The following is a 17,425-nucleotide window of genomic DNA, read 5'->3' as shown; positions in this document are numbered from 1 at the left end:
CTCTCTCTATTACATTCTCTCTCTCTCTCACATTCTCTCTCTCACATTCTCTCTCTATTACATTGTCTCTCTCTCTCACATTCTCTCTCTCTTTTACATTCTCTCTCTCTATTACATTCTCTCTTTCTCACATTCTCTCTCTCTATTACATTGTCTCTCTTACACACACATTCTCTCTCTCTATTACATTCTCTCTCACATTCTCTCTCTCTATTACATTTTCTCTCTCACATATTCTCTCTCTCTTACATTCTCTCACATTCTCCCTCTATTATTCTTTCTCTCTCACATTCTCTCTCACATTCTCTATCTCTCATATTCTCTCTATTACATTCTCTCTCTCTCTCTCACATTCTCTCTCTATTACATTCTCTCTCTCTCTGTTACATTCTCTCTCTCTCACACACATTCTCTCTCTCTCTCACACACATTCTCTTTCTCTCTCGCACACTCTCTCTCGCACACTCTCTCTCTCTCTCGCACATTCTCTCTCTCTCACACATTCTCTCTCTCTCGCACATTCTCTCTCTCTCAAATTCTCTCTCTCTATTACATTCTATCTCAAATATTCTCTCTCTCTCACATTCTCTCTCTCTATTACATTCTCTCTCTCTCTAATTCTTTCTCTCTATTACATTCTCTCCCTCACATTCTCTCTCTCTTATTACATTCTCTCTCTCACACATTCTCTCTCTTTTACATTCTCTGTCTTTCACATTCTCTCTCTCATTCTCTCTCTCTATTACATTCTCTCTCTCACATTCTCTCTCTCTATTACATTCTCTCTCTCTCACATTATCTCTATTACATTCTCTCTCTCACACATTCTCTCTCTCTGTTACATTCTCTCTCACACATTCTCTCTCTATATTACATTCTCTCACTCACACATTCTCTCTCTCTATTACATTCTCTCTCTCTATTACATTCTCTCTCACATACTCTCTCTATTACATTCTCTCTCTCTCACATTCTCTTAATCTATTACATTCTCTCTCACACACATTCTCTCTCTGTATTACATTCTCTCTCTCTCACATTCTCTCACTCTCACAGTCTCTTTCTCTATTACATTCTCTCTCACATTATCTCTCTCTATTACTTTCTCTCTCACATTCTCTCTATTACATTCTCTCTCTCTCACATACTCTCTCTCTATTACATTCTCTCTCTCTATTACATTCTCTCTCTTTCTCACATTCTCTCTCTCACATTCTCTCTCTATTACATTCTCTCTCTTTATTACAGTCTCTGTCTCACACATTCTCTCTCTCTATTACATTCTCTCTCTCACAGAATCTCTCTCTCTATTACATTCTCTCTCTCACACATTCTCTCTCTATTACATTCTCTCTCTCACTCACACATTCTCTTTCTCTCTCTCTCACATTCTGTCTCTCTCTATTACATTCTCTCTCTCTCACACATTCTCTCTCTCTATTAAATTCTCTCTCTCTCACATTCTCTCTCTATTACATTCTCTCTCTCTCACATTCTCTATTACATTTTCTCTCTCACATTCTCTCTCTCTATTACATTCTCTCACTCAATTACGTTCTCTCTCTATTATTCTTTCTCTCTCACATTCTCTCTCTCACATTCTCTATCTCTAACATTCTCTCTATTACATTCTCACTCTCTCTCTCACGTTCTCTCTCTATTACATTCTCTCTCTCACACATTTTCTCCCTCTTTCTCACATTCTCTCTCTATTACATTCTCTCTCACACACACACATTCTCTCTCTCTATTACATTCTCTCCCTCACACTTTCTCTCTCTCTATTACATTCTCTCTATCACATTCTCTTTCTCTATTACATTCTCTCTCTCATAGATTCTCTCTCTCTATTACATTCTCTCTCTTTCTCACATTCTCTCTCTCACATTCTCTCTCTATTACATTCTCTCTCTCACACATTCTCTCTCTCTATTACATTCTCTCTCTTTATTACATTCTCTGTCTCAAACATTCTCTCTCTCTATTACATTCTCTCTCTCACAGATTCTCTCTCTCTATTACATTCTCTCTCTCTCACATTCTCTCTCTATTACATTCTCTCTCTCACTCACACATTCTCTTTCTCTCTCTCTCACATTCTCACTCTCTCTATTACATTCTCTCTCTCACACATTCTCTCTCTCTATTAAATTCTCTCTCTCTCACATTCTCTCTCTATTACATTCTCTCTCTCTCACATTCTCTATTACATTTTCTCTCTCACATTCTCCCTCTATTACATTCTCTCTCTCTCTCACACACACATTCTCTTTCTCTCTCACACACATTCTCTCTCTCTCACATTCTCTCTCTCTATTAAATTCTCTCTCTCTCGCATTCTCTCTCTAATACATTCTCTCTCTCATATTCCCTATTACATTCTCTCTCTCACACATTCACTCTCTATTACATTCTCTCTCTCTCTCTCACACACACATTCTCTTTCTCTCTCTCATTCTCTCTCTCTCTATTACATTCTCTCTGTCTCACACATTCTCTCTCTATTACATTCTCTCTCACACACATTCTCTCTCTCAGTCTCATTCTATCTCTCTCTCTCATTCTCTCTCTATATTACATTCTCTCTCACACACATTCTCTCCCTCTCTCACATTCTCTCTCTCTATTACATTCTCTCTCTCACACATTCTCTCTCTCTCTCACACACACTCTCTCTCTCTCACATTCTCTCTCTCTATTACGTTCTCTCTCTCTCACATTCTCTCTCTCTATTACATTCTCTCTCTCTCTATTACATTCTCTCCCTCTCTATTACATTCTCTCTCTCACATTCTCTCTCTCTATTACATTCTCTCTCTCTCTTACATTCTCTCTCTCACATTCTCTCTCTATTACATTTTCTCTCTCTATTACATTCTCTCTCTCACATTCTCTCTCTCTATTACATTCTCTCACTCAATTACATTCTCTCTCTCTATTATTCTTTCGCTCTCACATTCTCTCTCTCTATTTCATTCTCTCTCTCACATTCTCTATCTCTAACATTCTCTCTATTACATTCTCACTCTCTCTCTCACGTTCTCTCTCTATTACATTCTCTCTCTCACACATTTTCTCTCTCTTTCTCACATTCTCTCTCTATTACATTCTCTCTCACACACACACATTCTCTCTCTCTATTACATTCTCTCTCTCACACATTCTCTCTCTCTATTACATTCTCTCTCTCTCACATTCTCTATTACATTTTCTCTCTCACATTCTCTCTCTATTACATTCTCTCTCTCTCACACACACACATTCTCTTTCTCTCTCACACACATTCTCTCTCTCTCACATTCTCTCTCTCTATTAAATTCTCTCTCTCTCACATTCTCTCTCTAATACATTCTCTCTCTCATATTCCCTATTACATTCTCTCTCTCACACATTCACTCTCTATTACATTCTCTCTCTCTCTCTCACACACACATTCTCTTTCTCTCTCTCATTCTCTCTCTCTCTATTACATTCTCTCTGTCTCACACATTCTCTCTCTATTACATTCTCTCTCACACACATTCTCTCTCTCAGTCTCATTCTATCTCTCTCTCTCATTCTCTCTCTATATTACATTCTCTCTCACACACATTCTCTCCCTCTCTCACATTCTCTCTCTCTATTACATTCTCTCTCACACACATTCTCTCTCTCTCTCTCACACACTCTCTCTCTCCCACATTCTCTCCCTCTATTACGTTCTCTCTCTCTCACATTCTCTCTCTCTATTACATTCTCTCTCTCTCTATTACATTCTCTCTCTCTCTATTACATTCTCTCTCTCTATTACATTCTCTCTCTATTACATTCTCTCTCTCTCTCACATTCTCTCTCTCACATTCTCTCTCTATTACATTGTCTCTCTCTCTCACATTCTCTCTCTCTTTTACATTCTCTCTCTCTATTACATTCTCTCTTTTTCACATTCTCTCTCTCTATTACATTGTCTCTCTTACACACACATTCTCTCTCTCTATTACATTCTCTCTCACATTCTCTCTCTCTATTACATTTTCTCTCTCACATATTCTCTCTCTCTTACATTCTCTCACATTCTCTCTCACATTCTCTATCTCTCATATTCTCTCTATTACATTCTCTCTCTCTCCCTCACATTCTCTCTCTATTACATTCTCTCTCTCTCTGTTACATTCTCTCTCTCTCACACACATTCTCTCTCTCTCTCACACACATTCTCTTTCTCTCTCGCACACTCTCTCTCGCACACTCTCTCTCTCTCTCGCACATTCTCTCTCTCTCACACATTCTCTCTCTCTCGCACATTCTCTCTCTCTCAAATTCTCTCTCTCTATTACATTCTATCTCAAATATTCTCTCTCTCTCACATTCTCTCTCTCTATTACATTCTCTCTCTCTCTAATTCTTTCTCTCTATTACATTCTCTCCCTCACATTCTCTCTCTCTTATTACATTCTCTCTCTCACACATTCTCTCTCTTTTACATTCTCTGTCTTTCACATTCTCTCTCTCATTCTCTCTCTCTATTACATTCTCTCTCTCACATTCTCTCTCTCTATTACATTCTCTCTCTGTCACATTATCTCTATTACATTCTCTCTCTCACACATTCTCTCTCTCTGTTACATTCTCTCTCACACATTCTCTCTCTCTATTACATTCTCTCACTCACACATTCTCTCTCTCTATTACATTCTCTCTCTCTCACATTCTCTATTACATTTTCTCTCTCACATTCTCTCTCTATTACATTCTCTCTCTCACACATTCTCTCTCTCTATTACATTCTCTCTCTCTCACATTCTCTATTACATTTTCTCTCTCACATTCTCTCTCTATTACATTCTCTCTCTCTCACACACACACATTCTCTTTCTCTCTCACACACATTCTCTCTCTCTCACATTCTCTCTCTCTATTAAATTCTCTCTCTCTCACATTCTCTCTCTAATACATTCTCTCTCTCATATTCCCTATTACATTCTCTCTCTCACACATTCACTCTCTATTACATTCTCTCTCTCTCTCTCACACACACATTCTCTTTCTCTCTCTCATTCTCTCTCTCTCTATTACATTCTCTCTGTCTCACACATTCCCTCTCTATTACATTCTCTCTCACACACATTCTCTCTCTCAGTCTCATTCTATCTCTCTCACTCATTCTGTCTCTATATTACATTCTCTCTCACACACATTCTCTCCCTCTCTCACATTCTCTCTCTCTATTACATTCTCTCTCTCACACATTCTCTCTCACAGACATTCTCTCTCTCTCTCACGCACACTCTCTCTCTCTCACATTCTCTCTCTCTATTACATTCTCTCTCTCACATTCTCTCTCTCTTTTACATTCTCTCTCTCTATTACATTCTCTCTCTATTACATTCTCTCTCTCTCTTACATTCTCTCTCTCACATTCTCTCTCTCTATTACATTTTCTCTCTCTATTACATTCTCTCTCTCACATTCTCTCTCTCTATTACATTCTCTCATTCAATTACATTCTCTCTCTCTATTATTCTTTCTCTCTCACATTCTCTCTCTCTATTTCATTCTCTCTCTCACATTCTCTATCTCTAACATTCTCTCTATTACATTCTCACTCTCTCTCTCACGTTCTCTCTCTATTACATTCTCTCTCTCACACATTTTCTCTCTCTTTCTCACATTCTCTCTCTATTACATTCTCTCTCACACACACACATTCTCTCTCTCTATTACATTCTCTCTCTCACACATTCTCTCTCTCTCTCACATTCTCTCTCTCACATTCTCTTTCTCTATTACATTCTCTCTCTCATAGATTCTCTCTCTCTATTACATTCGCTCTCTCTATTACATTCTCTCTCTCTCACATTCTCTCTCTCTCACATTCTCTCTCTCACACATTCTCTCTCTCTCTCACATTCTCTCTCTCACACATTCTCTCTCTCTCACATTCTCTCTCTCACACATTCTCTCTCTCTATTACATTCTCTCTCTCACTCACACACATTCTCTTTCTCTCTCTCTCACATTCTCTCTTCCTCTCTCTCACATTCTCTCTTACATTCTCTCTCTCTCACATTCTCTCTCTATTACATTCTCTCTCTCACTCACATACATTCTCTTTCTCTCTCTCTCACATTCTCTCTCTCTCTATTAAATTCTCTCTCTCACACATTCTCTCTCTATTACATTCGCTCTCTCTATTACATTCTCTCTCACACATTCTCTCTCTATTATTCTTTCACTCTCACATTCTCTCTCTCACATTCTCTCTCTATTACATTCTCTCTCCCTCACATTCTCTCTTAGATTCTCTCTCTCTCACATTCTCCCTATTACATTCTCTCTCTGACTCACACACATTCTCTTTCTCTCTCTCTCACATTCTCTCTCTCTCTATTACATTCTCTCTCTCTCACACATTCTCTCTCTCTATTAAATTCTCTCTCTCTCACATTCTCTCTCTATTACATTCTCTCTCTCTCACATTCTCTATTACATTTTCTCTCTCACATTCTCTCTCTCTATTACATTCTCGCACTCAATTACGTTCTCTCTCTATTATTCTTTCTCTCTCACATTCTCTCTCTCACATTCTCTCTCTCTAACATTCTCTCTATTACATTCTCACTCTCTCTCTCACGTTCTCTCTCTATTACATTCTCTCTCTCTCACATTCTCTCTCTATTACATTCTCTCTCTCACTCACACATTCTCTTTCTCTCTCTCTCATATTCTCTCTCTCTCTATTACATTCTCTCTCTCTCACACATTCTCTCTCTCTATTAAATTCTCTCTCTCTCACATTCTCTCTCTCTCACATTCTCTATTACATTTTCTCTCTCACATTCTCTCTCTATTACATTCTCTCTCTCACACACACATTCTCTCTCTCTATTACATTCTCTCCCTCACACTTTCTCTCTCTCTATTACATTCTCTCTATCACATTCTCTTTCTCTATTACATTCTCTCTCTCATAGATTCTCTCTCTCTATTACATTCTCTCTCTTTCTCACATTCTCTCTCTCACATTCTCTCTCTATTACATTCTCTCTCTCACACATTCTCTCTCTCTATTACATTCTCTCTCTTTATTACATTCTCTGTCTCAAACATTCTCTCTCTCTATTACATTCTCTCTCTCACAGATTCTCTCTCTCTATTACATTCTCTCTCTCTCACATTCTCTCTCTATTACATTCTCTCTCTCACTCACACATTCTCTTTCTCTCTCTCTCACATTCTCTCTCTCTCTATTACATTCTCTCTCTCTCACACATTCTCTCTCTCTATTAAATTCTCTCTCTCTCACATTCTCTCTCTCTCACATTCTCTATTACATTTTCTCTCTCACATTCTCTCTCTATTACATTCTCTCTCTCTCTCACACACACATTCTCTTTCTCTCTCACACACATTCTCTCTCTCTATTAAATTCTCTCTCTCTCACATTCTCTCTGTCTCACATTCTCTATTACATTTTCTCTCTCACATTCTCTCTCTATTACATTCTCTCTCTCACACACACATTCTCTCTCTCTATTACATTCTCTCCCTCACACTTTCTCTCTCTCTATTACATTCTCTCTATCACATTCTCTTTCTCTATTACATTCTCTCTCTCATAGATTCTCTCTCTCTATTACATTCTCTCTCTTTCTCACATTCTCTCTCTCACATTCTCTCTCTATTACATTCTCTCTCTCACACATTCTCTCTCTCTATTACATTCTCTCTCTTTATTACATTCTCTGTCTCAAACATTCTCTCTCTCTATTACATTCTCTCTCTCACAGATTCTCTCTCTCTATTACATTCTCTCTCTCTCACATTCTCTCTCTATTACATTCTCTCTCTCACTCACACATTCTCTTTCTCTCTCTCTCACATTCTCTCTCTCTCTATTACATTCTCTCTCTCTCACACATTCTCTCTCTCTATTAAATTCTCTCTCTCTCACATTCTCTCTCTCTCACATTCTCTATTACATTTTCTCTCTCACATTCTCTCTCTATTACATTCTCTCTCTCACACACACATTCTCTCTCTCTATTACATTCTCTCCCTCACACTTTCTCTCTCTCTATTACATTCTCTCTATCACATTCTCTTTCTCTATTACATTCTCTCTCTCATAGATTCTCTCTCTCTATTACATTCTCTCTCTTTCTCACATTCTCTCTCTCACATTCTCTCTCTATTACATTCTCTCTCTCACACATTCTCTCTCTCTATTACATTCTCTCTCTTTATTACATTCTCTGTCTCAAACATTCTCTCTCTCTATTACATTCTCTCTCTCACAGATTCTCTCTCTCTATTACATTCTCTCTCTCTCACATTCTCTCTCTATTACATTCTCTCTCTCACTCACACATTCTCTTTCTCTCTCTCTCACATTCTCTCTCTCTCTATTACATTCTCTCTCTCTCACACATTCTCTCTCTCTATTAAATTCTCTCTCTCTCACATTCTCTCTCTCTCACATTCTCTATTACATTTTCTCTCTCACATTCTCTCTCTATTACATTCTCTCTCTCTCTCACACACACATTCTCTTTCTCTCTCACACACATTCTCTCTCTCTATTAAATTCTCTCTCTCTCACATTCTCTCTCTAATACATTCTCTCTCTCATATTCCCTATTACATTCTCTCTCTCACTCAAACACACACATTCTCTTTCTCTCTCTCATTCTCTCTCTCTCTATTACATTCTCTCTGTCTCACACATTCTCTCTCTATTACATTCTCTCTCACACACATTCTCTCTCTCAGTCTCATTCTATCTCTCTCTCTCATTCTCTCTCTATATTACATTCTCTCTCACACACATTCTCTCCCTCTCTCACATTCTCTCTCTCTATTACATTCTCTCTCTCACACATTCTCTCTCACACACATTCTCTCTCTCTCTCACACACACTCTCTCTCTCCCACATTCTCTCTCTCTATTACGTTCTCTCTCTCTCACATTCTCTCTCTCTATTACATTCTCTCTCTCTCTATTACATTCTCTCTCTCTCTATTACATTCTCTCTCTCACATTCTCTCTCTCTATTACATTCTCTCTCTATTACATTCTCTCTCTCTCTCACATTCTCTCTCTCACATTCTCTCTCTCACATTCTCTCTCTATTACATTGTCTCTCTCTCTCACATTCTCTCTCTCTTTTACATTCTCTCTCTCTATTACATTCTCTCTTTCTCACATTCTCTCTCTCTATTACATTGTCTCTCTTACACACACATTCTCTCTCTCTATTACATTCTCTCTCACATTCTCTCTCTCTATTACATTTTCTCTCTCACATATTCTCTCTCTCTTACATTCTCTCACATTCTCTCTCTATTATTCTTTCTCTCTCACATTCTCTCTCACATTCTCTATCTCTCATATTCTCTCTATTACATTCTCTCTCTCTCTCTCACATTCTCTCTCTATTACATTCTCTCTCTCTCTGTTACATTCTCTCTCTCACACACACATTCTCTCTCTCTCTCACACACATTCTCTTTCTCTCTCGCACACTCTCTCTCGCACACTCTCTCTCTCTCTCGCACATTCTCTCTCTCTCACACATTCTCTCTCTCTCGCACATTCTCTCTCTCTCAAATTCTCTCTCTCTATTACATTCTATCTCAAATATTCTCTCTCTCTCACATTCTCTCTCTCTATTACATTCTCTCTCTCTCTAATTCTTTCTCTCTATTACATTCTCTCCATCACATTCTCTCTCTCTTATTACATTCTCTCTCTCACACATTCTCTCTCTTTTACATTCTCTGTCTTTCACATTCTCTCTCTCATTCTCTCTCTCTATTACATTCTCTCTCTCACATTCTCTCTCTCTATTACATTCTCTCTCTCTCACATTATCTCTATTACATTCTCTCTCTCACACATTCTCTCTCTCTGTTACATTCTCTCTCACACATTCTCTCTCTCTATTACATTCTCTCACTCACACATTCTCTCTCTCTATTACATTCTCTCTCACATACTCTCTCTCTATTACATTCTCTCTCTCTCACATTCTCTTAATCTATTACATTCTCTCTCACACACATTCTCTCTCTGTATTACATTCTCTCTCTCTCACATTCTCTCACTCTCACAGTCTCTTTCTCTATTACATTCTCTCTCACATTATCTCTCTCTATCACATTCTCTCTATTACATTCTCTCTCTCTCACATACTCTCTCTCTATTACATTCCCTCTCTCTATTACATTCTCTCTCTTTCTCACATTCTCTCTCTCACATTCTCTCTCTATTACATTCTCTCTCTTTATTACATTCTCTGTCTCACACATTCTCTCTCTCTATTACATTCTCTCTCTCACAGAATCTCTCTCTCTATTACATTCTCACTCTCACACATTCTCTCTCTATTACATTCTCTCTCTCACTCACACATTCTCTTTCTCTCTCTCTCACATTCTGTCTCTCTCTATTACATTCTCTCTCTCTCACACATTCTCTCTCTCTATTAAATTCTCTCTCTCTCACATTCTCTCTCTATTACATTCTCTCTCTCTCACACATTCTCTCTCTCTATTAAATTCTCTCTCTCTCACATTCTCTCTCTATTACATTCTCTCTCTCTCACATTCTCTCTCTCTATTACATTCTCTCACTCAATTACGTTCTCTCTCTATTATTCTTTCTCTCTCACATTCTCTCTCTCACATTCTCTATCTCTAACATTCTCTCTATTACATTCTCACTCTCTCTCTCACGTTCTCTCTCTATTACATTCTCTCTCTCACACATTTTCTCCCTCTTTCTCACATTCTCTCTCTATTACATTCTCTCTCACACACACACATTCTCTCTCTCTATTACATTCTCTCCCTCACACTTTCTCTCTCTCTATTACATTCTCTCTATCACATTCTCTTTCTCTATTACATTCTCTCTCTCATAGATTCTCTCTCTCTATTACATTCTCTCTCTTTCTCACATTCTCTCTCTCACATTCTCTCTCTATTACATTCTCTCTCTCACACATTCTCTCTCTCTATTACATTCTCTCTCTTTATTACATTCTCTGTCTCAAACATTCTCTCTCTCTATTACATTCTCTCTCTCACAGATTCTCTCTCTCTATTACATTCTCTCTCTCTCACATTCTCTCTCTATTACATTCTCTCTCTCACTCACACATTCTCTTTCTCTCTCTCTCACATTCTCTCTCTCTCTATTACATTCTCTCTCTCTCACACATTCTCTCTCTCTATTAAATTCTCTCTCTCTCACATTCTCTCTCTCTCACATTCTCTATTACATTTTCTCTCTCACATTCTCTCTCTATTACATTCTCTCTCTCACACACACATTCTCTCTCTCTATTACATTCTCTCCCTCACACTTTCTCTCTCTCTATTACATTCTCTCTATCACATTCTCTTTCTCTATTACATTCTCTCTCTCATAGATTCTCTCTCTCTATTACATTCTCTCTCTTTCTCACATTCTCTCTCTCACATTCTCTCTCTATTACATTCTCTCTCTCACACATTCTCTCTCTCTATTACATTCTCTCTCTTTATTACATTCTCTGTCTCAAACATTCTCTCTCTCTATTACATTCTCTCTCTCACAGATTCTCTCTCTCTATTACATTCTCTCTCTCTCACATTCTCTCTCTATTACATTCTCTCTCTCACTCACACATTCTCTTTCTCTCTCTCTCACATTCTCTCTCTCTCTATTACATTCTCTCTCTCTCACACATTCTCTCTCTCTATTAAATTCTCTCTCTCTCACATTCTCTCTCTCTCACATTCTCTATTACATTTTCTCTCTCACATTCTCTCTCTATTACATTCTCTCTCTCTCTCACACACACATTCTCTTTCTCTCTCACACACATTCTCTCTCTCTATTAAATTCTCTCTCTCTCACATTCTCTCTCTAATACATTCTCTCTCTCATATTCCCTATTACATTCTCTCTCTCACTCACACACACACATTCTCTTTCTCTCTCTCATTCTCTCTCTCTCTATTACATTCTCTCTGTCTCACACATTCTCTCTCTATTACATTCTCTCTCACACACATTCTCTCTCTCAGTCTCATTCTATCTCTCTCTCTCATTCTCTCTCTATATTACATTCTCTCTCACACACATTCTCTCCCTCTCTCACATTCTCTCTCTCTATTACATTCTCTCTCTCACACATTCTCTCTCACACACATTCTCTCTCTCTCTCACACACACTCTCTCTCTCCCACATTCTCTCTCTCTATTACGTTCTCTCTCTCTCACATTCTCTCTCTCTATTACATTCTCTCTCTCTCTATTACATTCTCTCTCTCTCTATTACATTCTCTCTCTCACATTCTCTCTCTCTATTACATTCTCTCTCTATTACATTCTCTCTCTCTCTCACATTCTCTCTCTCACATTCTCTCTCTATTACATTGTCTCTCTCTCTCACATTCTCTCTCTCTTTTACATTCTCTCTCTCTATTACATTCTCTCTTTCTCACATTCTCTCTCTCTATTACATTGTCTCTCTTACACACACATTCTCTCTCTCTATTACATTCTCTCTCACATTCTCTCTCTCTATTACATTTTCTCTCTCACATATTCTCTCTCTCTTACATTCTCTCACATTCTCTCTCTATTATTCTTTCTCTCTCACATTCTCTCTCACATTCTCTATCTCTCATATTCTCTCTATTACATTCTCTCTCTCTCTCTCACATTCTCTCTCTATTACATTCTCTCTCTCTCTGTTACATTCTCTCTCTCACACACACATTCTCTCTCTCTCTCACACACATTCTCTTTCTCTCTCGCACACTCTCTCTCGCACACTCTCTCTCTCTCTCTCGCACATTCTCTCTCTCTCACACATTCTCTCTCTCTCGCACATTCTCTCTCTCTCAAATTCTCTCTCTCTATTACATTCTATCTCAAATATTCTCTCTCTCTCACATTCTCTCTCTCTATTACATTCTCTCTCTCTCTAATTCTTTCTCTCTATTACATTCTCTCCATCACATTCTCTCTCTCTTATTACATTCTCTCTCTCACACATTCTCTCTCTTTTACATTCTCTGTCTTTCACATTCTCTCTCTCATTCTCTCTCTCTATTACATTCTCTCTCTCACATTCTCTCTCTCTATTACATTCTCTCTCTCTCACATTATCTCTATTACATTCTCTCTCTCACACATTCTCTCTCTCTGTTACATTCTCTCTCACACATTCTCTCTCTCTATTACATTCTCTCACTCACACATTCTCTCTCTCTATTACATTCTCTCTCACATACTCTCTCTCTATTACATTCTCTCTCTCTCACATTCTCTTAATCTATTACATTCTCTCTCACACACATTCTCTCTCTGTATTACATTCTCTCTCTCTCACATTCTCTCACTCTCACAGTCTCTTTCTCTATTACATTCTCTCTCACATTATCTCTCTCTATCACATTCTCTCTCTCTCACATACTCTCTCTCTATTACATTCTCTCTCTCTATTACATTCTCTCTCTTTCTCACATTCTCTCTCTCACATTCTCTCTCTATTACATTCTCTCTCTTTATTACATTCTCTGTCTCACACATTCTCTCTCTCTATTACATTCTCTCTCTCACAGAATCTCTCTCTCTATTACATTCTCTCTCTCACACATTCTCTCTCTATTACATTCTCTCTCTCACTCACACATTCTCTTTCTCTCTCTCTCACATTCTGTCTCTCTCTATTACATTCTCTCTCTCTCACACATTCTCTCTCTCTATTAAATTCTCTCTCTCTCACATTCTCTCTCTATTACATTCTCTCTCTCTCACACATTCTCTCTCTCTATTAAATTCTCTCTCTCTCACATTCTCTCTCTATTACATTCTCTCTCTCTCACATTCTCTCTCTCTATTACATTCTCTCACTCAATTACGTTCTCTCTCTATTATTCTTTCTCTCTCACATTCTCTCTCTCACATTCTCTATCTCTAACATTCTCTCTATTACATTCTCACTCTCTCTCTCACGTTCTCTCTCTATTACATTCTCTCTCTCACACATTTTCTCCCTCTTTCTCACATTCTCTCTCTATTACATTCTCTCTCACACACACACATTCTCTCTCTCTATTACATTCTCTCCCTCACACTTTCTCTCTCTCTATTACATTCTCTCTATCACATTCTCTTTCTCTATTACATTCTCTCTCTCATAGATTCTCTCTCTCTATTACATTCTCTCTCTTTCTCACATTCTCTCTCTCACATTCTCTCTCTATTACATTCTCTCTCTCACACATTCACTCTCTCTATTACATTCTCTCTCTTTATTACATTCTCTGTCTCAAACATTCTCTCTCTCTATTACATTCTCTCTCTCACAGATTCTCTCTCTCTATTACATTCTCTCTCTCTCACATTCTCTCTCTATTACATTCTCTCTCTCACTCACACATTCTCTTTCTCTCTCTCTCACAATTTCATTCTCTCTCTCTCACACATTCTCTCTCTCTATTAAATTCTCTCTCTCTCACATTCTCTCTCTATTACATTCTCTCTCTCTCACATTCTCTATTACATTTTCTCTCTCACATTCTCCCTCTATTACATTCTCTCTCTCTCTCACACACACATTCTCTTTCTCTCTCACACACATTCTCTCTCTCTCACATTCTCTCTCTCTATTAAATTTCTCTCTCTCACATTCTCTCTATAATACATTCTCTCTCTCATATTCCCTATTACATTCTCTCTCTCACACATTCACTCTCTATTACATTCTCTCTCTCTCTCTCTCACACACACATTCTCTTTCTCTCTCTCATTCTCTCTCTCTCTATTACATTCTCTCTGTCTCACACATTCTCTCTCTATTACATTCTCTCTCACACACATTCTCACTCTCAGTCTCATTCTATCTCTCTCTCTCATTCTGTCTCTATATTACATTCTCTCTCACACACATTCTCTCCCTCTCTCACATTCTCTCTCTCTATTACATTCTCTCTCTCACACATTCTCTCTCACACACATTCTCTCTCTCTCTCACACACACTCTCTCTCTCTCACATTCTCTCTCTCTATTACGTTCTCTCTCTCTCACATTCTCTCTCTCTATTACATTCTCTCTCTCTCTATTACATTCTCTCCCTCTCTATTACATTCTCTCTCTCACATTCTCTCTCTCTATTACATTCTCTCTCTCTATTACATTCTCTCTCTATTACATTCTCTCTCTCTCTCACATTCTCTCTCTCTATTACATTCTCTCTCTCACATTCTCTCTCTCTATTACATTTTCTCTCTCTATTACATTCTCTCTCTCACATTCTCTCTCTCTATTACATTCTCTCACTCAATTACATTCTCTCTCTCTATTATTCTTTCTCTCTCACATTCTCTCTCTCTATTTCATTCTCTCTCTCACATTCTCTATCTCTAACATTCTCTCTATTACATTCTCACTCTCTCTCTCACGTTCTCTCTCTATTACATTCTCTCTCTCACACATTTTCTCTCTCTTTCTCACATTCTCTCTCTATTACATTCTCTCTCACACACACACATTCTCTCTCTCTATTACATTCTCTCTCTCACACATTCTCTCTCTCTATTACATTCTCTCAATCACATTCTCTTTCTCTATTACATTCTCTCTCTCATAGATTCTCTCTCTCTATTACATTCGCTCTCTCTATTACATTCTCTCTCTCTCACATTCTCTCTTCCTCTCTATTACATTCTCTCTCTCTCACATTCTCTCTCTCACACATTCTCTCTCTCTCTCACATTCTCTCTCTCACACATTCTCTCTCTCACACATTCTCTCTCTCTATTACATTCTCTCTCTCACTCACACACATTCTCTTTCTCTCTCTCTCACATTCTCTCTTCCTCTCTCTCACATTCTCTCTCTATTACATTCTCTCTCTCACTCACATACATTCTCTTTCTCTCTCTCTCACATTCTCTCTCTCTCTATTAAATTCTCTCTCTCACACATTCTCTCTCTATTACATTCTCTCTCCCTCACATTCTCTCTTAGATTCTCTCTCTCTCACATTCTCTCTATTACATTCTCTCTCTCACACATTTTCTCTCTCTTTCTCACATTCTCTCTCTATTACATGCTCTCTCACTATTACATTCTCTCTATCTCACATTCTCTATTACATTCTCTCTCTCTCACATTCTCTCTCTATTACATTCTCCCTCTCTCTCACACACACATTCTCTTTCTCTCTCTTTCACATTCTCTCTCTCTATTACATTCTCTCTCTCTCACATTCTCTCTCTCTATTACATTCTCTCTCCCTCACATTCTCTCTCTCACACATTCTCTCTCTCTCACATTCTCTCTCTCTATTACATTCTCTCTCCCTCACATTTTCTCTCTCAGACATTCTCTCTATCTCACATTCTCTATTACATTCTCTCTCTCTCACATTCTCTCTCTCTATTACATTCTCGCTCTCACAATCTCTATCTCTCACATTCTCTCTTCCTCTCTATTACATTCTCTCTCTCTCACATTCTCTCTCTCTCACATTCTCTCTCTATTACATTCTCTCTCTCACTCACACACATTCTCTTTCTCTCTCTCACATTCTCTCTCTCTCTATTACATTCTCTCTCTCACATTCTCTCTCTCTATTACATTCTCTCTCTATTACTTTCTCTCTCTCTCTCACACACACATTCTCTTTCTCTCTCTCTCATTCTCTCTCTCTATTACATTCTCTCCATCTCATATTCTCTCTCTCTCTCACATTCTCTCTCTCTATTACATTCTCTCTCTCTCACATTCTCTCTCTCACACATTCTCTCTCTCACACATTCTCTCTCTCACACATTCTCTCTCTCTCTATTACATTCTCTCTCTCTCTACTACATTCTCTCTCTCACACATTCTCTCCCACTATTACATTCTCTCTCTCTCACATTCTCTCTCTATTACATTCTCTCTCCCTCACATTCTCTCTATTACATTCTCTCTCTCACTCACACACATTCTCTTTCTCTCTCTCTCATTCTCTCTCTCTATTACATTCTCTCCATCTCATATTCTCTCTTTCTCTCACATTCTCTCTCTCTATTACATTCTCTCTCTCACCAATTCTCTCTCTCTCACATTCTCTCTCTCTCACATTCTCTCTCTCACACATTCTCTCTCTCTATTACATTCTCTCTCTCACTTTCACACATTCTCTTTCTCTCTCTCACACATTCTCTCTTCCTCTCTCTCACATTCTCTCTTACATTCTGTCTCTCTCACATTCTCTCTCTCAATCACACACATTCTCTTTCTCTCTCTCTCACATTCTCTCTCTCTCTATTAAATTCTCTCTATATTACATTCTCTCTCACTATTACATTCTCTCTATCTCACATTCTCTATTACATTCTCTCTCTCTCACATTCTCTCTCTATTACATTCTCCCTCTCTCTCACACACACACT

Source organism: Chiloscyllium punctatum, chromosome 4 (genome assembly GCF_047496795.1).
Source record: "Chiloscyllium punctatum isolate Juve2018m chromosome 4, sChiPun1.3, whole genome shotgun sequence".
Classification (NCBI taxonomy): domain Eukaryota; kingdom Metazoa; phylum Chordata; class Chondrichthyes; order Orectolobiformes; family Hemiscylliidae; genus Chiloscyllium; species Chiloscyllium punctatum.
This window is presented reverse-complemented; position numbering follows the sequence as displayed.